General features: G+C 41.5%; 1 pseudogene across 1 annotated transcript in view; it reads left to right on the top strand.

Moving 5' to 3' along the window:
* The window catches only part of LOC308278850 (small ribosomal subunit protein uS7m-like), a 107201-nt pseudogene extending 82234 nt beyond the window's left edge, over positions 1-24967 (top strand). Inside the window, exon 4 of the transcript in view lies at positions 24281-24967. The product of the transcript in view is annotated as a small ribosomal subunit protein uS7m-like (transcript). The remainder of the gene's footprint in view (positions 1-24280) is intronic.
* Positions 24968-26587: the final 1620 nt, after the last annotated feature.

Below are 26587 nucleotides of genomic sequence, written 5' to 3'. Positions count from 1 at the left end.
ATTCAGACTATGTAGCCTGACAGTAGTTCCATGTTAAAAGTCTTCTCCTCACCCAGATTTTTTGGAATGTTCATGTGAGAGGCTCTTTTTGTATGTTTAATGGGGGTGTTTACCAATATCCTGAAGGCCTCAACATAGATTAAAGCCAGCAAAGCACACTGACTGCCGGGAAAGGGAGAAGCAATTCTTTCTCCCAGCCAACACAGGCACCCCACTTTGGGCATCCTTACCCTCACATCCAGAGCTTTGCATAGCTGCTCAAAGACCTCCTGTTACTCCTCAGATATCATGTGGAAAACTGATTCTTCTTTTTTTTTTAACTGTTTCTGGCAAACCTTACAAGCGTCATTTATGGAGACGAAGTTATGGATGAACTTTGTAGTGTTTCAAGTTAATGAGAAAACTCATATCTAAATTTCCCTCTTGGGCAAAGTAGAAATAGGATTTCAACACTATTATTCAATAATGATTGGATAGAGTGTTCCCTAACTTGAAAAAGAAATTTACTTTCCAGCTAAGACCCAAAACAGGCCGTTTCTGTTAAGTGGCTATTTCTCCACTTAAAAGTGGGTGGCAGCCGGGCGTGGTAGCGCACGCTTGTAATCCCCGCGCTTGGGAGCCGGAGACAGGAGGATGGCGCAGGTCCGAAGCCAGCCTCACTGGCTTAAGTGACCCTGTTTCCAAATAAAAATAGGTCTTGGAGTGTAGCCCAGAGGTAGAAGGGTTCCATCCGCAGTACCACCAAAAAAAAAAAAAAAAAAAAAAAGTGGGTGGCAAGCAAGTGCATTATATATAACCTTTCTCTACCGAAAATACTATATCAATATTTATTTGTAACTAGCCAACTCCAAATGCCATAATGAACTATGCATGAGGTTTTTCTCCTGAGATTTGTGGGTTGATGTCGCATCAACTAAGTAGATTAACTAGGCTCCCCCCTTATCCTAGAAACTGAGGCAGAGAGACACAAAATGGTTTCCCGAAGCAAAGTCAGAACATAGAGCTAGTGTAATGAACTCACATCTGAAGGCAGGTTGTGGGTGACATTCCCAGGAAAGTGAATTTGCAAAAATTCAGTCTGGTGGCAATCAGAAGTTAATAATACATATTCCCACCAGCATGTTATGAAAGATAAATGAGATAATATAGGTGATATGCCTCCAGCTCCTCAGAAGAAAGGTACTATACAAATTCAAAGTATTGTTATGAATAATAACAACAATTAAAAATAATGCAGCTTTCTTTGATCTACTTGCCTGAAATAAAATCCCTCCTTTAGAATATATCACTCTAGAAGTCCATTTCTCAATGTACATTTCTGCCGCTCAGCCATCACCAATGATTTGATGTAGGGTTTTTGAATATTGAACTCTCGTGGCTTCATTATTTTCTCTGATGGGTAAGTTGCATTTCCCGTAACAACACCATTTAGCAAAAGCAGTTTTGGTTCTGGTTGATTCGCAATAGTCTCAAGTTAACAGTTCAGATGCATAGCTAAATCCTTGGTGGTCAACACTTAAATTATGGAGTCTTGCTCTTGTTCCCTTCTGCCATGGATGAGAAGTATTAGAACACCTGCTTCATTCTACCCCTCAGGATTATAAACTACCAGGAGAGGCTGAGACTTGCTATCTTCATATCTCTTGCAGCACCCCATGCTGAATTTGAAAGCAGAGCGGAGACTTCACAGACCTGCAGGAGCCCCAAGCACTTCCCCTAGACTCCAGTCAGCTCTGCCCTTCATCTGGCCAGCTGCAGGCAGAAAATAGCCTTGCCAGAGCTCCCTGCCAAGGGAAGCCAATTTCCTGGTGGCTGAACTGAGACTCCAAACACTCAGTCACACCTGAAGCATCAAGACACCCTCCAGCTCTCTGTCATTCATTAAATTGGATTTCTTTCTTTCTCTTCTTCCCTCCTTCCTTCTTTCCTCTTTCTTTCTTTCTTTCTTTCTTTCTTTCTTTCTTTCTTTCTTTCTTTTGTAATAGGAATTGAGCCCAGGGGCCTTCTACCTCTGAACTACCCACTGTATCCCCAGCCTTATGTTATTTTTCTTTTACTATAATTTATTTATTTATTTGCGGTACTGAGGATGGAACCCAGGGACATTCTACCTCTGAGCTACATTCCCAGCCCTATTTTTATATCCTTTATTTTGAAACATGGTTTTCACCAAATTGTGAAGAGCCTCACTAAGTAGCTGAGGCTGGCCATGAACCTGCAACCCTCCTGTCTCAGCCTCCCGAGTATTATTTTTATTTTGAAACAGGGTCTCACTAAGTTGCTGAGGTTAGCCTGGAACCTGTGATCCTCCTGTCTCAGCCTTTCAAGTACTGGAAATAGAGGCATGCTATGCTGCGCCTGGCTTGAATTGTTTTTTCCTAAACTCTTGAAAGATAAAGGAGTGCTTCTATAGTGCCCCCAGCAGATGGGGTAGTGTCTGCTACTTTCTTGTCTCTTTAGGGGAAAGCCATTTTGGCTTTGAAACATCTGCCTTCTGCAAGCCTCCCCAGAAAACAGACCCCGAGGGCCAGGCTTCAAGTGCTAGTGGTGTATTTTGGAGGCCATCCTAGGAGGCACCAGGAGAAGTGAAACAGGGAAGGGAAGCCAGCTAGTAAAAGGAGCTGAGTCCTGCTGGGGAACACAGCAAGATAGGTTGGAATGCGTCTGATTGAGCTCAGACATTGTGGAGGGCCACACCTCCAGAGACCCCTCCTCAAGCACCAAGCCTGCCTCCAACATGGCTGCCCTGTCTATGAAATAAGGTGGGGGCATTCTAAACCAATCCAAACCAGAACACCTATCAATATGAAACCCACATTGCTCAGATCTCAGTGGCTGAGGCCCAGGAATACTGTCATCTCACAGATTGTACTGATACTTCTGATCCAACTCCCCTCTCTTTCCTTTCCTCTCCCTCACCTCACTCATTCCTCCAGGCAGGACGAAATGAAAGCAGCCCTCCCACCAAAGCTTACGGACTGTTATACATTAAGTATGACTTATTAGGCCTGAAAACCAGAAGCGAAACGGCTCTGTTTTTATTGCACAATTTATTCTGAAGCAAGCTTTTCAACTAGTTTGTGTTCCACACGTTTTTGGATAGCCTTTGGCTGCAAGCACTAAAATTCTAACCTATCTGGGTTAAGTGTCGGCAACTGAAATTAAAATCCCATGTAAGTTCAAACTATTTCCCCTGGACTAACTCAGCCAATTCTTGTGGTGACAGGTCGCTGAACATGTTTGAAGAAATGCCCCAATGGAGCTTAATGTGGAACAAAAAGTAAAGGAACTGCAGTTATTTTGCTTTGTTCCTAACTATCTCTACCCCCACGCACCACCAGCTCTAACATCTGTTTTGAGGAGAACCAAAGCAGAGAAAACTTAACAGGCCCCAGGGAAGGGGTTCGAATGCTGAGAAATCCAATCAAAGAGACAATAGGAAGGATTCCTCTTCTTCCTTCCAGACCAAACCTCGCATCCACAAACAGAGAATAGCCCTAAAGAGTCTAATAATCATCAACCAAAAGGTTTTTTTGTTTGTTATCTTGTTCTGTACTAGGAATTGAACCCAGGGGCATTCTACCTCCAAGCTACACCCCCAGCCCTTTTTATTTATTTTTACATTGAAACAGGGTCTTACTAAGTTGCTGAGGGCCTCACTAAGTTGTTGAAGCTGGCCTTGAACCTGTGATCCTCCTGTTTCAGCCTCCAAAGTACTAGGATTACAGGCATACATCACCATACCTGGAAACCACCAAAGACTTAATGATAGAAGCAGCCTGGTATTACGACAGGGGCTTAGAGAGACTGCTTTTTCTAAAAACAGTGACTCTTTACTTGGGCTTGAGGATGCCCCCTGGGAACTGAAGGCAGACAAGAACCTGGCATCACTAAATTCATGTTGTATCTGTCTCCCTGATTACCTTAAACTTTGAATCCCGTCTCTGTTCAACTCTGCACGTAGGCGTGTTAATCATTTAAGGAATGTTCATCTAAAAATCTAGAGATACTAGGTTTATTGGGCCTAAATGGACCTATCTTGTTCCCCTTCATGGCTGAGGCAAGATTAGCAGCATCCTGTGTCAGCCCCTGGAGTGGCATCTAGAAGTTTTGATCATTTTCCCACGCCTTTCTGGAAGAGCACGAACAATCATCTCATGCGAAGTAAATTGCCCCTTCCAGGATCACAGGTCAGATAAATATTTTGCGTCTGCAAAGTCTCCTCTGATGCTAAGGACTTCTCCAGAGTCACCTCTCAGAACCCAAACTGGGGGAGAAATCAACCAGACTGTTCGACCAAGACTGCTTACATGAGGTATGAGAGGTTATGACTGTTATGCGTACCTCTCCTGTCCCCAGTTTTCCTTCTATTTAAGCCTAAAGCTTCAAGGCGGGCGTGGTGGCACACGCTTGTAATCCCCATGCTTGGGAGACAGGAGGATGGCGCAGGTTCGAAGCCAGCCTCAGCTGGCTTAAGAGACCCTGTTTCCAAACTTTAAAAAAAATAGGTCTGGGACTGTAGCCTGGAGGTAGACGGGTTTCCAGGAACCCCAGTACCACCACCAAAAAAAAAAAAAAAAACCACACTAAATCTTCTATCAGTACCATGAACACAAGACAGCTGATAGACCTGGATTTGCCTTCCCAATTTGCCCTGTTGATTAAAATTCCCTTTCCTGCTTTTTTTCCCTCATATATGATGTACATGGTACTGGGGATAGGACCCAGGGGCATTCTACCTCTGAGCCATACCCCCAACCGTTTTATTCTTTTATTTTGCAACATGGTCTCATTAAGTTGCATAGGGCCTTTACTAAGTTCCTGAGGCTGGCCTTGGACCTGCTATCCAAGTTCTACCATGTAGCATGTTTGGTTTGTAAGCCAAACAGCCAGACCTGGTTTATTGGAATCCCCAGAGTCAGGTCTCTGACCTGGGACTGACCTGGGACTCAAGGAACAAACATTATTGTGGAATGTTCAACGAAGGGAAAGGTAGGCAGCCTGGGACCCCTGGCCCTGTGTGGACTGGGAAACTTGATGAATTTGTGATTCAGAAGTGACCTGGGTGCTCCTGTTTTTTTACCACTTGCTCTGCGACCTCAGTCAAGGTACATAGCTTCCCAGAGCCTCAGTGTACTCATCAGGAAAATGAGAACTAATTATACCTCCATCACAGAGTTGTGTCATGAAGTACCTTACATATGGCCAGCACACCATGGGTGCTCAAGAGTTCCCTTGTCCTCTTTTAGAAGGGCCTGCTTAATCAAGTAGAAAGAACCAGCTGGGTGTGGTGTCACACGCCTGTAATCCCCATACTTGGGAAGCTGAGACAGGAGTATCACAGGTTCAAGGGCAGCCTCAGTAATACTTAGTGAGATCCGCAGCAACTCAGTGAGACCTTGTTTCAAAATAAAAATAAAAAAGGGCTGAGAGTGGTATTTTGATAGGAATTGTATCTATAGATTACTTTTGGCAGAATGGCCATTCTGATGATATTTATTCTGCCTATCCATGATCAAGGGAAATCTTTCCATCTTCCAAGTTCTTCAATTTCTTTCTTTAATGTTTTATAGTTTTCATTGTAGAGGTCTTTTGCATCTTTGGTTAGGTTTATTCCTAGATATTTTATTGGTTTTGAGGTTATTGTGAATGGAATTGTTTTCTTTATTTCTGGTAATTTGGATTTATTGTTGGCATATAGAAAAGCAACTGATTTCTTTAGATTGATTTTGTATCCTGCAACTTTGCTGAATTGGTTAATCAACTCCAATAGTCTTTTAGTTGAGTATTTTGGTCTTTTAGATAAAGGATCATGTCATCTGCAAACAAGGATAATTTTAATTCCTCTTTTCCCATGTGAATTCCTTTAATATCCTATTGTCTTATTGCTATGGCAAGAGACTCCTCAAGGAGCATATTGAAAAGGAGCGGGGATAGTGGGCATCCTTGTCTTGTTCCTGATTTTAGAGGAAATTCTTACAGTTTTTCCCCATTCAATATGATGTTGGCTTTGGGTTTATTATATATTACCTTAATGATATTGAAATACATTCCTTCTATTCCAATTTTCTGCAGTGTTTTTTAACATGAATGGGTGTTGGATTTTGTCAAATGCTTTTTCAACATCTATTGATATGATCATGTGGCTTTTGTTCTCAGTTCTATTTATGTGGTAAATAACATGTATTGATTTGTATATGCTAAACCAGCCTTGCTTTTCTGGGATGAAACCAACTTGGTCATGGTGTACAATTCTCTTGGTATGGTTTTGAATGCATATAGCTAGTATTTCGTTTCTTTATAGAACTAGAAAAATCAGTCACGAATTTTATATGGAGAAAGAAAAGACCCAGAATAGCCAAAGCAATTCTCAGCAATAAGAACCATGCAGGAGGCATCACAATTCCTGATTTCAAATTATACTTTAGAGCAATAGTAGTAAAAACAGCATGATAGCCGGACGTGGTGGCGCACGCTTGTAATCCCTGTGCTTGGGAGTCTGAGACAGGAGGATCGCACGGGTTCGAAGCCAGCCTCAGCTACTTAGTGAGGCTCTCAGCAACTTAGTGAGACCCTGTTTCCAAATAAAATATAAAAAAAGGTCTGGGAGTATAGCCCAGAGGTAGAAAGCCTCTGGGTTCCACCCCTAGCACCACCAAAAATAAATAAATAAATAATAAAACAGCATGATATTGGCCCAACAACAGGCATACAGACCAATGGAACAGAATAGAAATTATAGAAATAAACCCACACACTTAGAGTCAATTGATCTTTGACAAAGTGGCCAAACTCATATGCTGGAGAAAAGACAGCCTTTTCAATAAATGGTGCTGGGAGAACTGGCTATCCATTTATAAAAAGATGGAACTAAATCCTTACATCTCCTCGTGCACAGGAATCAACTTGAGATGGATCAAAGACTTGGAAATTAGACCAGAGACTCTGAAGTTATTAGAGGAGGGCATAGGCTCAACACTCCAACATATAGGCACAGGCAGTAACTTTCTCAACAAGTCCTCCAAAGCGTAGGAAATTAAAGCAAGATTTATTAACAAGTGGGATGGTATCAAACTAAAAAGTTTCTGCTCATCAAAGGAAACTATCAAGAACCTAAAGAGAAAACCTACAGAATGGGAGAAGATCTTTACCAGCCACCACTCTGATAGAGGGCTAATATCCAGAATATACAAAGAGCACTAAAGACTCTACAGTAGCAAAACAAATAACCCAATCAAGAAATGGGCAACTGAACTGAATAGAAACTTCACAAAAGAATAGGCACAAATGGCTAATAGATACATAAAAAGATGTTCAACATTATTAGCCATCAGGGAGATGCAAATCAAAACTACAGATTCTATCTAACCCCAATCAAAGTGGCAATCATAAAAACGTCAAATAACAACAAATGCTGGTGAGGATGTGGGGAAAGAGAAACTCTTTTACACCAGTGGTGGGAGTGAAAACTAGTTCAGCTGCTATGAAGATCAGTATGGAAATTCCTTAGAAAACTGAGAATGGATCCACCATATGATCTGGCTGGCTATACCACTCCTGGGTATCTTTCCAAAGGGGTTGAAATCAGAGAACTATATTAACATATGCATACCCATGTTCATAGCACAATTCATAATAGCCAAAATTTGGAACCAACCCAGGTCTCCATCAACAGATGAATGGATTGCAAAACTATGGAAAATATACACAATGGATTTCTACTCAGCAATAAAGAAGAAGAAAATCATGTCTTCTGCAAGAAGATGGAAAGATCTGGAGAACATTATGTTAAGTGAGATCAGCCAAGCACAGAAAGAGAAGAGACATATGTTTTCTCTAATATGTCCAAACTAGGGACTTTTAGGGATACCAGAGGGACTCCAGATAATGGAGGGGAAACCTCAGCAAAACTAGAAAGGAAGGGTAGGAGAGGAAGAAGGCTGAAGTTGATTAATGGAGGAGCTGCATTTGAATATGTGTATAAGTGTGAATGTGGCATGGTCAACCTGGACACTCATTGTTGAGAAGGGGGAAAAGGGGAAGTGGGGGAAGGGTACCAAGCAGTCTAAATGTATGACATTTTCAATATGATCCACATAAAGATAAAATAAAATAAAAATAAATAAATATATAAAATTGCAAAAAAAGGCTAGGGAGTGTAACTCAGAAGTAGAATGCCCCTGGGTTTAACCCCAATACCAAAGAAAAAGAAAAAGTGAGAAAAGCACAGCTTCAGAGGCAGAGACAGCTGGCTTCAAATCTTAATGGCACCACTCTCTTTAGAGTCCCTGATTAATTTCCATGTGCATTGTGCCCTAAGTAGTTGTTAATTTATGTTTTCCTTTTAACCTCACCCTCATATCTCAAAACATACACAAATTCAGTTGGCTTATATGTTCATTAGAAGAACAAATAGGGTAGTCTTTTATTTAAGTAAGCAGAAGTATATCTTTCAATCAGCCTTGTTGGTTCTCCCTAGACAACTGATTTCTTTAGGGAAGCAGGTGCTTGTGGTCAGTTAGGGGCCCCAGCTCTAAATGAAGCTGGGTTGTTCTCTTCCCCATTCATCTCAATGCCTGGCGCTCCAGCGTCCAGTTCCTGGCAGTGTAGGAGCAAAGAGAATTCTCCTTTCCCACTTCTGAAGGTTTGATATTTGAGTCTCTGGAATAAACTGACAGTAGAGAAAAGACATAAATATATTAATGTGTATGCATGCAAAATATAAGATTCAAAGAAGAACAATATGGTTGAATTGTGTGTGTGTGTGTGGGTGTGGGTGGGTGTGGGTGTGGTGCTGGGGGTTGAACTAGGGGCATTTTACCTTCAGTATACACCCTCAGCCCTATTCTATATTTTATTTTGAAGCAAAGTCTCAATAAGTTGCCAAGTCTAACCTAGAACCTGCGATATTCCTACCTCAGCCTCCCAAGTGTTAGGAATAAAGGCATTGCACCACCATGCCTGGCTTAAATTTTATTTTGAAACAGGGTCTCACTAGGTTGCTGAGGCTGGCCTTTGGCTGACAGTCCTTCTGTCTCAGTTGCCCAACTATTGGAATTACAGGTACATACCCTCACACCTGGCTTGGGTATCATTTTTCTGAACTCCAACAACAGCTGCCTCCAAGGAGAAATTTGATGACAGAGAAACTTAAAAAGGATTTTGTGAGAGATGTGCTTTGACATCCTCTCTTTCATAATCTCAAGGAAAATCCAGTAAACATAGATTTGCTTTTAGAGTCAGATTAATATTTTTCCCATGTACATGCCTCTTGTAATATCATGCCTCAATGGACCCAGTGCTCACCTCAAGAACACATCATTTGTGCATGCCCACAGAGCCTGTGCTCCACAGGGCTCTATGCCTGATTTAATGCTTTTCACTTGCCATATTGGAATTCTTAACAGTTTTATATTTGAAGTTGTTTTGTAAATGAAGTCTAATGAGATAATAGAACATGAGTGGGAGCAAAGGAGATTATGCTATAAAAATGTCCACTATTTCTTCCCACTCAATTTAGGGATAGCTTTTTTGTATGTGGTACTGGGGATGGAAGCCAGGGTCATTCTACCACCGAGCTACACCCCCAGCCCCATTTTTTATTCTTTTATTTGAAACATGGTCTCACTAAGTTGCAAAGAGCCTCACTAAATAGCTCACTACCCATGATCCTCCTGGCTCAGCCTCCCAAATGCTGGAATTACAAGCATGCACCACCACGCCCAGCTTTAGAGATAGCTTTTTTGTGGGAGGGGTACTAGGGGTTGAATTCAGGGGCATTCTAACTCCAAGCTACACCTTCAGCTAAGTTGCTGAGGCTCTTCCTAAGTTGCCAAGCACTTTGATCCTGTGATCCTCCTGTCTCAGCCTCTGAAGTACTGGGATCACAGATATGCATCACCACCTGGCTAGGTACAGATTCTGTCATGTTCTATGAGCACCCAATCCCAGTGGATTCATGATGCATGAGACTCAAAGGTAGTATAACTTAAGTGTGGTACATCCACAAATAAGTAAGCAGGGTTGCTGACAGTTGTGAGGCCAGTTTTTCCATACAAACTAGAATTTGCTTTGAACACCGAAAGAAAGCAATGACATTCTGAAAAACATGAATGACTCAATGACCTTATCATATCTTTTCTTATTCATGTTACTTCTCTGTATTAATGAACCACTTACAGAGAAAATGATAACATGAGAAAAGGCAAAGACAGGACAACCTTTTCCCTTTCCTTTCAGCCTTTCTGTACTCGTCAGTAAGCCAAGGATAGAAAATATTGTTAGGAAATGTGTGTACATCAAAAATGTAGTAAAAGCTAGGTATGGTGGCACATGCCTATAATCTCAGTACTTGGGAGGCTAAGACAGAAGGATGTCAGGTTCGAAGCCAGCCTCTGCAACTTAGAAACACTCTCAGCAACTTCATGAGACCCTGTTTCTAAACCAAAAATAAATAAAAAATAGGGGCTGGAGGTATAACTCAGAGGTAGAATGCCCCTGGGTTCAATCCCTAATACTAAAAAATAGACAAAATGAAAAATAGATGGAGTGTTTTTATAAGTACCGCATGCTAACCGATTGCGCCACTGGAGCTACAAATGGAGTGTTCTTTTGTGCAACTTTTTCATTCTTCTGGTAAGGATAAAATTTATAAAATCCATATATACATATAAACTACAGAATACAAATTATGTTACTTGATGTTTCCATATATGACTTCAGTACTGTTATGGTTTGTGTCTTAAATGTCCCCCAAAAGCTGGTATGTTGAAGGCTCAGTCCCCAGCTGATGGGGACATTGAGAGGTTGTGAAAATTTGAGGAGGTGGGACCCAGTTAGATAAAGTAAGTCACTTAAGGTATGCTCTTGAGGGAGATATTGAACCCTGGCCCCTTCCTCTCTATTTCCTAGCTGCCATGAGGTGAGCAACTTCTCTCTATCATGTGTTCCTTGCCATTAATACATGGCATCACCCCAGGCTTAAAAGAGATGGAGGTAGAAGTCAGGAACTAGAACCATGGCCTGAAATAAAGTTTTCCTCCTTTAAGTTATTTTCCTCAGGTATTTTGTTATAGCAACAGAAAAATAACACAAATATTCTTGGATTTGCTTTTAAATCTATCACTGTACAACATAAAGCTGAACAGTAAAATTAATAGTAACATTGTGGATCCAAAAGTGATACCCCAAGTATGACACTTGAGCATGCTGAATTCTTTGAACTAAAAAGAATCAAGGCCTCTCTGAGCTCTACTTGTCCATGCTCTTCTCTCACGCTCCTCCCTCACACAGCACAGGGAGGGGCTTTCTGTATATTTGCCCTATCTACCTTAAAGGCCAGATTCCCTAGAAGACTAACTCACAGAAAGAAAGACTAGAGGTGGCCCTGCATTCAGAGCACAAGCAACCTTTGTTCCAGTTTATTATCTGTTCTTTGGACTCATTCATCTTCCCTAAAAAACACTTTATTCCTCTAAAATTTCCAACAAACCTTACTTTACGCTCACCTATGATGATGTTTTTGTGTTTGTTTCTGTTTTGGTACTGGTGATTAAACTAGCAGCATTCTATCTCAGAGCTATACCCCTAGCCATTTATTTATTTATATTTGTGATACTGGGGGTTGAACCCAGGGACATTCTCCCTCTGAGCTATGCTCCCAGCCCTATTTCAGTTTTTATTATGAACTAGGGTCTTGTTAAGTTGCAGAGAGCTTTGCTAAATTGCTACAGCTGTCCTCAAACCTGCAGTACTCCATCTCAGCCTCCAAGTTACTGGGATTACAGGTACGGGCCACCACACCCAGCAAAAAGGCAAGATTTTTTTTCCCCAGTGCTGGAGATTGAACTCAAGGCCTTGCAAGTGCTAGGCAAGTGCTCAGCCAAGGAGCCACATCACCCTTTTTTTTTTTCTTTTTTCTTTTGAAACAAGGTCTCGCTAAATTGCTGAGGCTGGCCTTGAACCTACAATCCTCCCATTTCATTTCTAGCAGCTCTTCCCTAGAATCTTACAGTATCTATACAAAGACTGCAAGAAGGAAATTGCCTTTGGCTTTCTTTTTAATCATAGTAAAATATATATAATACACAAATTTAGTCAGGCATGGTGGCACACTCTTGTAATCCCAGCATTTGTGGGGCCCCTCGCAACTCAGTAAGACCTGTTTCAAAAAATAAAATAAAATAAAATAAAAAGACTGAAAAAATAGGGCTGGTGGTGTATCTCGGAGGTACAATGCCCCTGGGTTCCATCCCCAGTACCACACACAAAAAAAAAAATACGCAAATTTGCCATTTTAACCACATTTAAGTGTACAGTTCTGTGGCATTTACATTCACATTATTGTCTGACCGTCACCGCCATCCATCTTGCAGCTTCTTAATTGCAGCTAGATCCTGTCTGCTGCTGTTTTTCTGAAATGCTAAGTCAAAGAGGGTAAAAGAAAAAAAAAATAAATCATGAAAAAAAATTTTATAAAAGTCGCCTAATTCACGGCTGAGAGAGAGCCAAGAAGAAGAAAAGGTCACTAGGATGAATTTTCAAAGCTGAGATAAAGGGACGTCTAGAAGCACAGGGTCCAACTATCCTTTTTTACATACTGTCAAGTCCAAAAATCTCCCAGAAAAAAACATTTCTGAAGCAATGAATTTGATCAGACTTAATTGTAGTAAGGGAGAACACACCATCTTTCCATCTCAGTAGGTCTCAAAGGGGTAGGATGTAGAGGATCTTTATAAAGTTTTAGGGCCAGAAGGATCGAAGGTTTGAGGCCAGCTTCAGCAACTTGAGACTCTGTTTTAAAATTAAAAACCAAAAGGACTGGGTGTGTAGGTCGAAGGTAGTATTGAGTTCAATCCCCAGGTTTTTTATTTTGTTTTGTTTTTGCGGTACTGGGGATGGAACCCAGGGGCATTCTACCTCCAAGCTACTCCCCCAGCCCCATTTTTTTATTCTTTATTTTGAAACAGGGTCTCACTGAGTTGCAAAGGGCCTCACTAAGTAGCTGAGGCTGTCCGCGAACAGCGATCCTCCTGTCTCAGCCTCCCAAATGCTGGGATTACAAGCGTGCAAATGTTTTAGGGCTTGAGCTGGGTGATTATAAAATGAGTTTGAAAAGTGGTACTGGGATTGGGCTGAGTTTCTAACATGATAACTTTGGGTTGGTGGGCACAGAAGGAAAAAAAATCTTGAACAAGACTTTGGGAATAAGCTGTTAGTCTTCCTAAGTAAATTATTTTAGTAAGTTAATAATCTTATTTTCTAAAAACTACTCTTTCCTGGGGCAAGTAGCTATCAAGAAAAAAATCAAAATGGAGTAGCATCGGTCCAAGATACTTAAAGTGGAGTCAGGAAGCATTATTAAGCCAGACCCCAGACCTATGCACAGCTGAACCTTGGAAATGGGCTGCAGACATGCCCAAAGGTACCCAAACACCACCCCCAGATGCAAGCTGAACTTCGGACTCCTCCAAACCATAGTTTTCTTAAACATTGTTTGCTGATCTCTGCTGACCTTCTGTCAAACAGACCCCTTCCCCCAGATTACTGAGAGACTGAGACTACACTGATCTCTTACACAACAGTTAAACTTTTGCCAGTCCCCATCTCCCAACCCCTCTCTGGTTTAAAGCTCTAAATAGAACTACCATTTTGCATTTTGAAAATTCTCAGCACACTTTCAAGACTGCTTGGATTTGTGTTTTCCCAGACCACAGTCCTAATTAGCCCCAAATAAATGTGATTTTCTTTATTATTCTCAACTAGGTTGATTTTCTCCCAGTTGTCACATACATGTCACAGCTAGTTATTTTTGCTTGTTCTCAGTAGTTTTTTTTTTTGTTTTGTTTTGTTTTGTTTTGTTTTTTGCGGGTCTGGGGATGGAACCCAGGGGGCATTCGACATCCAAGTTTCAGCCCCTGCCCTATTTTATTTATTCTTTATTTGGAAACAGGGTCTCACTGAGTTGCAGAGGGCCTCACTAAGTAGCTGAGGCTGGCCACGAACCGCAATCCCCCAGTCTCAGCCTCCCGAATGCTGGGATTACAAGCGTGTGCCACCACGCCCGGCTGTTCTCAGTAGTTTTTAACAGAGAGACAGGAAAGTATGCCTAGTCCTAGTATGTTGTTAAACACAGAAACAGGGATTTATGTTACTTCCAGTTCTCAACATAAGAATCCAAGGGAGGAAGGGATTAAGTAAATAGTCTCAAATTCCATGAGCAACAGGTAACAAAATCGACATTGATCCCCAAGGCCTGAATACAAGTTCCAGATTTTATTGCCATTCCTCCCTCACCTCAACACACACATACACACATACCCAAAAGTGCTAGAATAACTTGTTTTTGGTACTAGGGATGGAATGGAACCTAGGGACATTCTATCTCTGAGCTACACCTCACCCCTATTTTGAAATTGGGTCTTACTAAGTTGCTGAGGATTGCTAAGTTGCTGAGGCTGGACTTGAACCCGTGATCCTCGTGCCTCAGCCCCCCAAGTACCGGGATTTTAGGTGTGTGCCACCCTGTCCAGCTGCTAAAATAAATTTCTCCTAAAATGAAAAAAATTCACAATATAATTGTGTCAAATAAAACTTAGGGAACAAAAGAATCCCCCAAGTTCCATGGCCATATCATCTGTTATTTCTGCCCAGCTTTTCCTTACAGGCATTATTCTTGGTTTTCTTTCTTCGTTCTGATTCTATATTGTTCATTTGCTTTCTCTGAACAGATTTAGTTTCTCTAAAGCCTTCTTGAGCTAAATATGCGCTCTTTCCTGGTCCCCCTGTGTGTACCTCCACCACCAAAGAGAGTTTTTGCTTTTGTTGAAAAAGCTCCAAGCATCTCCAAGCTGGTTGAGACCACTGAAATTCTGCTAGAATTGTTTAGTCTGAACGAATAATTTTAGGCCTGTAATCCCAGTACTTGAGAGATTGAGACAGGAGGATCATAGGTTTGAGGCCAGCCTCTGCAACTTAGTGAGCCCCTCAACAACTTAGTGAGACCCTGTTTCAAAACAATAAAAATAAAATAGGGCTAGGGGAGTAGCTATGAGTTCAATCTTCAATACCCACTCCCATCACTCAAAAGAACAATTTTAATAGGCAAAGTCTGCAGAAAATATCATGTCATTCCAGCTCAGAATTTTTTGCTTATGGGGCTCAAAATTTTCCCAATGACTGACTCATAACACAAGGCAATGCGGTTTGGCTCTCAGTCACACTTACCCCTTGCATTAATTCTTTTCTTCTATCTCTGTTTTGAATTTCTGCTTCTCTATTCCTTTTTCCATGTTCTTTGCAGAGCCTGCCAATTCCCTCTCCATATGATACTTCACTTCTTTGGTGGCCCTCAACAGTCAATAAGTCCTTTGCTAGTAAATATGACCATGTTCTACGACTGGAACATATAAATGATAATTCATGCCTAGCAACGTCATTCTCAGAGAAGAGGTTCCTAAAATTTGTAAGACAAACCGCCATTAACCGAATGATATTTAAAATGTACTTGAGGACCAGTCAATTTGAGGAATCTCACAGTCTTTTTAGAACTCAAATAATCACATTTCTTCATCATCTAAATAGAGATCTTTTCCCATATCAAGTGATCGGGCACTAAATTTGAGGGAACATTGCAGAAGACATCCTTCTGAAATTGAAATGTATCCCTAAGCTGGGTGTGAAAGTGCTCACCTATAGTCCTAGTACTTGGGAGTCTGAGACAGGAGGATTGCAGGTTCACGGCCAGCCTCCGCAACTTAGCGAGACTCTCGGCAACTTAGTGAGATCTTGTTTCAAAATAAAAATTTAAATGGGGTAGGGGGATATAGCTCTGAGGTAGAATGTTCCTAGGTTCAACCCCCAGTAACACACACACACACACACACACACACTTCTACAATAAAACTACATACAGTGTTCAAAAGAATACAACATTTGGCCCCAGACAGTAATACTTTGTCCCATATTTTCTGTGAAAAGAGCCCTAAGTAGCAGAGGTAAAATCTAGGATTCAGAAGGATGCTGACAGATGTAAAAATCTCTTAGGAACTGATCTCTAAAGAAAGGCCCCATTCCATTAGAATAGTATGCTTCACCCCAGATCTTGTTTAAAGAATGCAGATTGTCATCATCTGGCATTTTAATTAACTCCAGTTTCATTGTTGGCCAACAGCCTGTGGCTTCTCTTTATTCCAGTCATTTCTACTCAGCAGCTCTGTGTTACTACACAGCTTCCATGACAAAGGCAAGGTGTCTTCATTGGTCAAAATGTTTCTGAAAGCTGTGGGGGATACATGCAATCCCAGTACTTGGGAGACTAATTGGGTGCAGTCTCCAGTACCAAAAAATAAAAACATGGAACATGTCTGAAGGCCCAGATTATTCCTTATTAGTGTATGCACCTACATATTGCCATATACCTTGACATTTAAGCAGTCATCGCTGGCTTGAATTTATGGAACAAACTGTTGAATAGGCTATAAACTCCAAACTGGGCACAGTGTCCCATATCTTTAATCCCAGTACTTGGGAGGCAAAAACAGGAGAACCACAGGTTCAAGGCCAACGTCAGCAACTTGGTGAAGCCCAGTTTCAAAAAAAAAAAATCAAATAGCACTGGGAACATAGCTCAGAGGTAGAATGCTTCTGGGTTCAATCCCAGTACCACAAAAGAAAAAGAAAAGAAAAGAAAAAAAGGTATGATTTCAGCAATGTGGAGTCTACAGAGTTTATTATGACAGGTGATAGACTGACAGTTTCCTAAGGAATTTGCTGGAATCAACTATTCATCTTCTGAAAGAAGTTGACTTCACTACTTCAACTGGGATCCCTCATTTGTCAATAAGGCTATCAGAGCATTAGACCTGAATCACAACTGAACAACTTGACATTTTCCTATTAAAATTATTCCAGCATCTATGCCCCTATCATTCTGAATTACATTATAATGTGGGACTATAATATACCAACAAAATTATATGAAAAATATAAAATGACCCCATCTGCATTGAACCTGTCCCTGAGAGGTCCCCTGACAACTCCCAGCAAGATGAATGGGTTCCAACCACCTGCCCCCAGCACTTTCTTTGCCATTCATTAAGATTAAAAAGGTTGGTAAGGAATGACTCAGCAGGTGCTTCTGTAACTGGAGTCAAGACAACAGAATTTGTGGGCAGAGGGCATTTATTAATCTTTAAAGCAAAAGCATTTGGGGCAATAATTAACACACATCAGGAACTCAATACTTATTTCCCCACCTAGTTAACTTTTACACATTGTAAAAGTCACTTGTCATGGGCCCCAGAGGAGAGCAGGTAGCCCTATTAATGTAGTCTCATACTCCTTACACATTTCCTTAAAGGACTATTTGTAATTACACCTGTGCATTTACTTAATGAATACCTATGTTTCCTAACTAGCCTCTAAGCGCCATTCATGTGTAGATTAGGCCTATTGGCACTCACTACAAGTTTATTGAATGAAAGTGGAAAGCTCAATAGACATACTGTGACTCAGAGTTGAGATGTTCTTTTGTAGATTACATACTGAATCAAATCCATACTTTCCCTCATAAGATTTGGTATCTTACAAGGGCCACATCACTCAGTGAGTTTGATTTTTTTTTGTAATTTGTGTTTTCTAAGTAGATGCTTACTAAAAACGAACTACTATTTCTTGCCTGTAAATAGAACTGTAATTTCAAGCAAGCTCCAGAGATGGAGAAGTCAGTAGATACCGACACACAGTTGACCTGATGACATGCTTTTGAAAACTTTATTCACAATAGACAAGCAGTCTTTCAGAAATGATAAATGGGTTTCTGAAGTGCAAACTTTAAAAATTGGAATTAAAACTTGCATGCAAATGTTTATAAACAGCTAGACTCACAATAACCAAAAAATAGAAACAGACTCAATACCCATCAGCACATTAATGAATAAAGAAAATGAGGCTTATGGAATGAAGTCCTTGCTACATGTTACAACATAGATGAACCTTGAAAACGGGAAGGAAGTAAAAGTTAGATGGAAAGAGTCACATACTGTTATGATCCCATTTTTATGTAATGTCCAGAATAGGCAAATGAATAAAGGCAGAAAGCAGGTTAGTGGTTTCTAGGAGCTGGGAGTAGGTACAACAAACAGGTGGGAAGATGGATTAAGATATCCATTGTGGATGGTGACATATGACTCTATATAGAGGTGATGGTTGCACAACACTTCAAGTAAACTTAGAGCCACTGACTTGAACACTTTAAAATTGTTACAGTGATAAATTTGATTACAGCATGTGTATATTTTACCACAATATTTTAAAAGCTGGAAATAGGCATGGGAATGCACACTTTTAACCTCAGTGCTTGGGAGGCTGAAACTGGAGGATCCAGGTTCTCGAACAGCCTCAGCTACTTTAGTGAGGCCCTCTGCAACTTAGTGATACCCTATTTCAAAAGAAAGAATAAAAAATCATGCTGGGGGTATAGCTTGAAGGTAGAATGCCCCTGGATTCAACCCTCAGCACCATAGCAAAAAAGCTGGAAATAAAACCAGGATTATATTCACAAATTCAAATTTTTAACACACACACACACACACACACACACACACATACACACACCACAGTACCCTTTATGAAAGGAAACTATTAGCTCAAGATTATCATTTACTACTGCTACTACAACTACTACACTGTATGACACTACCAGTACTACACAACCAACACTAAGCTTTCCAAAAAATTCAAAGAAAATAATTAAGGGGACTAACTTGAGTCATAGAAGATCAACTACTATGTTTAAAGTAATTCTTCTAGAATTTTTTTTTTTGGTGGTACTGGGGTTCCTGGAAACCCTTCTACCTTCGGGCTACACTCCCAGACCTATTTTATATTTTTATTTGGAAACAGGGTCTCTTAAGCCAGAGAGGCTGGCTTTGAACCTGCGCAATCCTCCTGCCTGTCTCTGCCTCCCAAGCACGGGGAATGCAAGCATGCGCCACCATGCCCGTCGCTAATTCTTCTAGATTTTTTTTGTTTTTTTGTTTTTTTTTAATTTTTTATTGGTACATTATATTCATACATCATAATGGGGTAAAAAGAAAAAACTTGTGTGTACATACAAGTACACATCACCGATTTAACCCGATTTTAAAAAGACAAAAATTGCCCAGGCATGGTGGCATACACCGGTAATCCCGGTACTTGGGAGGCCGAGAGCAGGTTCTCAGCTAGCCTTTGAAACTTAGACTATATTTCTTTTCTTTCTTTTTTTTCTGTACTGAGGATTCAACCCAGGGACCTTTTACCTCAGAGCTATACCCCCAGCCCTACTTATTAGTCTTTATTTTGAAGCAGAGTTTCACTAAGTTGTGGAGAGCCTCAGTAAGTAGCTGAGGCTGGCTGCAAACCTGAGGTCCTCCTTTCTCAGCCTCCCAAGTACTGGGATTACAAGCGTGCACCACCATGTCCAGGCAAGAGGGACCCTGTTTCTAAATAAAAAATAAAATAGAGCTGGGGGTATTACTGGATGGGAGATTTTTAAATGATTTCTCACAACCCCAGTCCTCACTTATGTGCTTGGAAGGAATTCAAATAGAAAGTACAAATGCAAAATACAGGAGGTTTATTTAGAGAAGCAAAGGCATCATATGAGAAAGGCTGTGAAGAGAGGAAAAAGAGTCTGGAATGGGCCATTCCTGGGAATTGAAAGTGGCCTGGGGCAACGGTTACTCTACAGAGATCTAGTCTGCAGTGGTCCCTTGCCTTGAAAGGAAAACTGTGGAGTCTATTCCCCCTGGGCCCCTTTATATGTATTACCTTTTGGGGTGATTGCTCTTTGCAGGCCACATCTTAGTGACTCTGCATTGTTTCTCTGCTCCCTTCCCACAGGGGAGGAGGTCAAAGGAAGCAAGGCTCTGCAGGTAAACTTTGGAGTCATTCCAGCTAACAGCATCTGCTAACATCTAGCTAAATACCTAATCAGGTATAGTTTGGAGGTACAATGTCCCTGGATTCAATCCCTAGCAACACACACACACACACACACACACACACACACACACACACACAGAGAGAAAGAAATGTAAATGGAAAATTTATACAGAATATATATATATAGTATATATAATATATATATTTCCCTAAACAATTTTTGATATTTCTTTTTATTATTTATTTATTTTAATATTTTCTTGGTATATTGTAGCCATACATGTTAATGGAGTACAAGATGGTAGAGGCATATATGCACACATCACCCATTTAGCCCTTCCTCAATTCCCACACCATTCCATCCCCCTTCTCTCCTTCTCATGTTTGGCTTAGTGATTGACTTTGATTTGTGTGTGAATGTACATCATGTACATTAGGGAATTTCCCTCTCCCCCCTCCCATCCCCCTCAGTAGGTTGCCTTATTTGCTCATCTATAGTTTCTCCTTCTTCATCTAGAGTTTTTCCTGTGAAATTGAAATACACCCCACTTTCTCACCCTGTACAAGAGTCAATTCAAGATAGATCAAAGACTTGGAAATTAGACCAGAGACCTTGCAGATCCTTGAAAAGGGCATAGATCCAACACTGTAACGCGTATGCACAGGTAAATTCTTTCTCAACAAGACCCCAAAGGCACCAGAAACTAAAAGGCAGATCAATATGTGGGATTTTATTTTTTGTTATTTCTAAGTGTACTGGCCAAATGATAAAAGGACTGGTTCCATGAGACTGGGAAAGTCGCTACATACTCTGGGAATCCAAGAAATCAGGTCCAGCCACTGGCCCCCCCAAAAAAAAACAAACAGAAAAGCTAATGTTGTAAAGCAGGAAAGGAGCTTGAATTATGGTAGTGGCAGCAGGAAGACATGGGCACCCATGTCCTCAGCCTGCCTTTGAGGGGCCATCAATGACATCAAGGTTTTACAGAAGGAGGAGGACAGAGGTTGAGAGTTTGCATAGCTCAAGGCTTTGCACAGCTGCTAAAAAAAGGCGGTATTGGTAAGGTGGGGCCTTTCAGGGGGATAAAAGAGTTGCTGTTGCTTAGTGGGAGGGATAGCTTCAATTCATCACAAGATGTTTATTGATCAGAGCTGTTGTTCCTAGAATCCAAGATGACTCATAGCCAAAAAAGACACATATAAAATGGAGGCAGAGATACCTAGTCTGTGTGTGTGTGTGTGTGTGTGTGTGTGTGTGTGTGTGTGTGTTACTGAGGATCAAACCCATGGGCATTCTACCTCCAAGCTAAGCCCCCAGCTCTATTTTATATTTTTTATTTTTGAAACAGGGCCACTAAGTTGCTGAGGCTGGCATTGAACCTGTGATCTTCCTGTCTCAGCCTCCCAAGTACTGGGGTTATAGGTATGTGCCACCATTCCCAGCCAATGTCTAGCCTTTAATCATGCTTTTATCTACCCATTGGCCATGGAAAATGCAGGAAAAAGGGAAGAGTCTAAGTCCTTGTAACAAGATGAAGGAAATTTTCATTTCTAAGATAACCTCATAAGAATTAAGGAAAATAAATTAGTGTGTTTTTGTTTGTTTTTGTTCTGTTTTTGTTTTTTGTGGTACTGGATATTGAACCCAGGGGCATTCTACCTCTGGAGCTATACTCCCAGCCCTTTTTATTTTTTATTTTTTTTTTTGGAAATAAAGTTTCACTAAATTGCTTGAGGCTGGCCTCAAACCTGGGATCATCCTATCTCAGCTTCCCAAGTACTGGGATTATAAATATGTCCATCATGCCCGGCTTAGTGTGGTTTTTTTTCATGGTAAAAATTCAAGGATTTTATCAGGCTACTTGATTAGCTGCGTCTGGTGATTTCTAATAAAAGATACTCAGACCAAGACTAGTGAACTCCATGAGCTATAGGCCTCTGTGGGCCAGCCAGCGATTAAATGAGTGGGAGAGCCCAGATGGCAACAACAGTGAATTGAAGAGCTAATGTCCCATTGAAGTGGGGCAGCCCTTCCCACTCCAGTTGATTCCTGCTGCAATGAAAAGTGGGGCCAGTGTTGCCAGAGCTTTGTTTTCCTGGAAAAGCCAGAAATTCAAATTCTTATAGGAAATCTCCACATTCTGAAATCTTCTTGTACATTTCAAATTTCCTGAAAAATAAAACTTATAGGCCAAAGCTAAACATTTCTTTTTTTTTTTTCTTTTTGTTCGTGGTACTAGGGATGGGACCCAGGGGCATTCTAGCTCCAAGCAACACCCCCAGCCCTATTTTTGATTCTTTATTTTGAAATAGGGTCTCACCGTTTGCCGTAGTGAGGCAAAGGGCCTCACTAAGTAGCTGAGGCTGGCCAAGAACTGCGATTCTCCTACCTCAGCCTCCCAAATGCTGGGATTACAAGCATGTGCTGCCATGTCCAGCAAAACTAAACATTTCTATCAGACTCTGTATGACCTAGGATGAATCGTTTTTTTTTTTCCACTTTTACTTACCTTGTTTTTGTTGTTGTTTTGCAGTACCGGGGATGTTCCAAGGGGCATTGTGCCTCTGAGCTACACCCTCAGCCCTATCTTTTAATCTTTTTATTTTTTGAAACAGGGTCTCACTGAGTTGTGAAGGGCCTCGCTAAGGAGCGAGGCTATCTGCAAACCACGATTCTCCAGTCTCAGCCTCCTGAATGCTGGGATTATAAGCGTGCACCACTATGTCTGACTTTTTTCTTATGGTAATACAGGAGGGGATTGAACCCAGTGGCATTCTACCTCTATACAATACCTTCAGCCCCTTTTTTATTTTGAGAAAGGATCTCACTAAACTGCTGAGGGTCTAACTAAATTTCTGAGGCTACTCTCAAACCTGTGAGCCTCCTGCGTCAGCCTCCCAAGTGCTGAGATTTTATGGGTGTGCATCATCATGCCCAGCTAGATCATCAGTTTTTAACCAGATACTAGAGAAATAAAAAAGGAATTTATCTGGGAGTCTTAGGTTCAGATCACCGTGAACCAGTGTTCTGAGGAAGGCGGAAAAAATGGGAGTTATATGGGCAGTGGAATATTAAGAACAGGTTATTGGGTGCCATGAAGGAACAGGGAAGGCTGGGGTGTGGCTCAGTTGTACAGGGCTTACCTAGCGTATCCAAAACATCTTTGCAGCTGTAATCTAAAAGTTGGCCACATAACTTGAAAGAAGATTTATTTTCTTAGGGGTTGGGGTTCAGTCCTTGTGAGGCTGGGGACCATGGATCTCAGGGCATGGCGGCCAGAGGCAAAGAGAGGGAGAGAGCATATGGACTGTGCTCCTCACATCAGAGAGGCCAGATGCAAGAAAAAGAGAGTAGGGGGGGGGAGGGAACCATTTATATAATCCCCAAGGCTGCACCCTACCGGCCTACTGGTACCACTCATGACTCAATTACGTCAGCCCCAAACATTAACAAATGAGCTGCTTAGGGGACATTTTTATATCTAACCATAACTCCTAGCATGTACACAAAAAGCCCTGAGTTCCATTACTAACACTACCAAAAGAGGAAGAAGAGGAGGAGGAGGAACCAGAGATATGTGGGCAATAGAAGGTAATTTTTTTAGTGTATAAACAAAATGTAAATGTGCATAAAACAAGAGTCTGATAACATCTTGAGCTTCTGGGCACAATCTCTAGTTATTCTGGTCACTCCAGATGCCTAAAGTCAAAAAGTGGAAGTGACCAAAGTTCACATTCCAGGCAACAGCCAAAGACATGCATAAGTTTTGTTTTCTAATGACCTCAGGTACCCACTTTGAAGTGCTATTTCAATGTAGCTTTCAGTGTAACTTTCCTTTGATTTTCACAAGCTGCTCATTGGAATTTTTTTATTTTGATAGTGCTGGGAATTGAACCAAGGGACATTCTATCTCCAAGCTATACCCCAGCCTATTTTATTCTTTTGATTTGAAACAAGGTCTTACTAAGTTGTGAAGGGCCTCGCTAAGTTGCTGAGGCTGGCCTTGAACCCGCAATTCTCCTGTCTCAGCCTCCCAAATACTGGAATTATAGGTGTGTGCTTCTACACCCAGATAATTGGAATATGTATTAACAGACAGAACTAGCACTGTTAACAGGAAAGCCAATGAGTCCCAAAGGTTTCTCTAATACCCTTCCATGAGACATGGCATAATACAGCTTAATTCATTTCTTCATTGATTTAATATGCCTTTATTTTTAACATGTCTTTATTGAAGATTTACTTTGCTCCAGATCCTGCCAATCTCTCCAGCCAGACAATGGTTCTATGAGTTCCTGCCCTCAGAGAACTTACAGTCTGCTGGATAAACGAACCCCAGTAAAATAATCATAGTAGACTCAGGCCTGCTGCTGAGCATACAACGTGCTGTCTGGCAGCTTCCGGGGCTAACCCAGGTGAGTGGAGCTACTATGGTCCTGAATTCAGGGATCCTATAACTGACAAAGAACATCACCACCAGCCTGTGGCAGAGCTCACCAAAGAGAAGAAACAGGCCCAGGAGCTTAGGAAGACTCAGCCTCTTAAAGCTGCTCCAGTGACAAAAACAAGCTCTGTCTTTGCAGATCCACTGATCAGGAAACTCACCACCAGGATGATGGAAACAAAGTGCTGGCCAGATCCCTCACGACCCAGACCCTGGGTGACTTGCAAAGGAAGCAGTTTGAGAGGTACCCTGCTGCTTCTGCAAGGGAACAGGCAACCATTGAATGCAACCCCCCGCACCACCTTCCACCAATCGCCCAAGACCTGTGAGCCTGCAGCTAGGCTGGTACTGAACCTCAAGGGTGGCCATTTCTACCAGATGCCTGTGCCCCTAAGTGACTGTCATTGCCACTTCTTAGCCATGAAGTGGATGATCTCTGAGTGCCTAGAGAATAACACCATGGACACTGATGCCAGCGAAGCCATCACACGAGATGCTGGGGCTTTTCACAATCTGGAACCACGATCAAGAGGAAGTGAGACATACACAAGATGGCCGAGGCCAGCCACACCCTGGCCCACTACTGTTGCTGGTAGAGGGAGAAGAGGAGTTCCTCCTATGGGTTAGAGCTGTACAGTTGCAATTCCTTTTTAAGAAGAATGGAACAGCATATTTACCGTGTGTGTGTGTGTGTGTGTGTATGTGTGTGTGTTTTACTTTTTATTTTTTATTTGGAAACACAGTCTCACTAAGTTGCTGAGACTAGCTTTGAACTTGAAATCCTCCTGTCTCAGCCCCCCCCCCAAGGACTGGGATTACAGGTGTGTACCACCACAACCAGCTAATGTTTATTGTCTGTTCATCCTTCTTCCTTTGGCGATAGAACTGCCTGTCCCTGCCCCTTCTCCTTCTCAAGAAGGAATATAATCAACCTGGGAATTTATTCCAACAAACTCAAAGGACCTTTGAGTGCTATGAAACAAAGCAGTTTTAGTGTTGGAAAAGATTTGTTAGAAAATCCTCATTCCAAACTGGTATAGCAAGTGATACAAGAGTTACCATTCATTAAAGCTGACTGGAGAGAGAAAATAATCATAGTAAATGTGTTGAGCATTATAAACTACGCAAAGAGCCGGGCGTGGTGGCGCACGCTTGTAATCCCAGCATTCGGGAGGCTGAGACTGGAGGATCGTGGTTCGCAACAGCCTCAGCTACTTAGTGAGGCCTCTGCAACTCAGTGAGACCCCGTTTCAAAATAAACAATAAAAAAATAGGGCAGGGGGTGTTGCTCGGAGGTCGAATGCCCCTGGGTTCCATCCCCAGACCTGCAAAAAAATAAATAAATAAAAATAAAATAAAATAAACTACGCAAAGTTCTCAAAGCTGATAAACATATAAAGAGGGGGTGTCTAGAATGATTAAACTAAGACATCAAGGAAGTCTTCTCTAAGCAAGTGCTATTTAATGTGAGATTCAAACTGTAGCAAGGACTTAGAGAGGTCGCCTTTGCTAAAAGCAGTGACTGGTAGGCCTGCAGATATCCTCCAATGGGTAAAAGAAAGCAGAAGAAAGCCTGGCATCTCTAGACAGGCTTGGTGGCACACATCTGTTATCCCAGTACTTGAAAGACTGTGACAGGAGGATTGCAGGTTCGAAGACAATCTCAGCAAGTAGTGAGACTCTTATCAACTTAGAGAGATTGAGTTCTAGAAGCAAAGAGTACTATGGAAAAGCACTGAAGCCTTAACAAGAGGGTATTTTTGACCCTTGGTATCTACAGAGGATTGCTTCCAGGACTCTCACCACCCCCCCCCCCGCCCTGATATCAAAATGCACCAATGCTCCATTCTCTTTATTTACAACGGCATAGTGTTTGCAAGGGATCTCCATGCATCCTTCCATGTACTTTAAATCATTTCTAGATTACTTGTTCTACCCAACACAATGTAAATGTCATATAAATAGTGGCTATCCTGTATTCCATAGGGAATGATGACAAGGGGGAAAATCTGTACAGGTTCAGTGCAGATGCAATTTTTCTCAAATCTTTTTCATCTAGGGTTAGACAGATCCACAAATGGGGAGCCCACAGTTACAGAGGGCTGATCATAATATGATCCCACTAAGCTTAGAGAGGCCTAAAAAATGTATTGAAGTGGAGGGCAGAGTGCACTCAGATTCAGGTGGAGTGTATGACAGTGGTCAAGATAATAGCT

The sequence above is a fragment of the Muscardinus avellanarius genome, assembly GCF_963383645.1.
Source record: "Muscardinus avellanarius genome assembly, chromosome: X".
NCBI classification, from domain to species: Eukaryota; Metazoa; Chordata; class Mammalia; order Rodentia; family Gliridae; genus Muscardinus; species Muscardinus avellanarius.
Note: the sequence above shows the minus strand (reverse complement) of the source record. Positions and strands in the feature narration are given on the sequence as shown.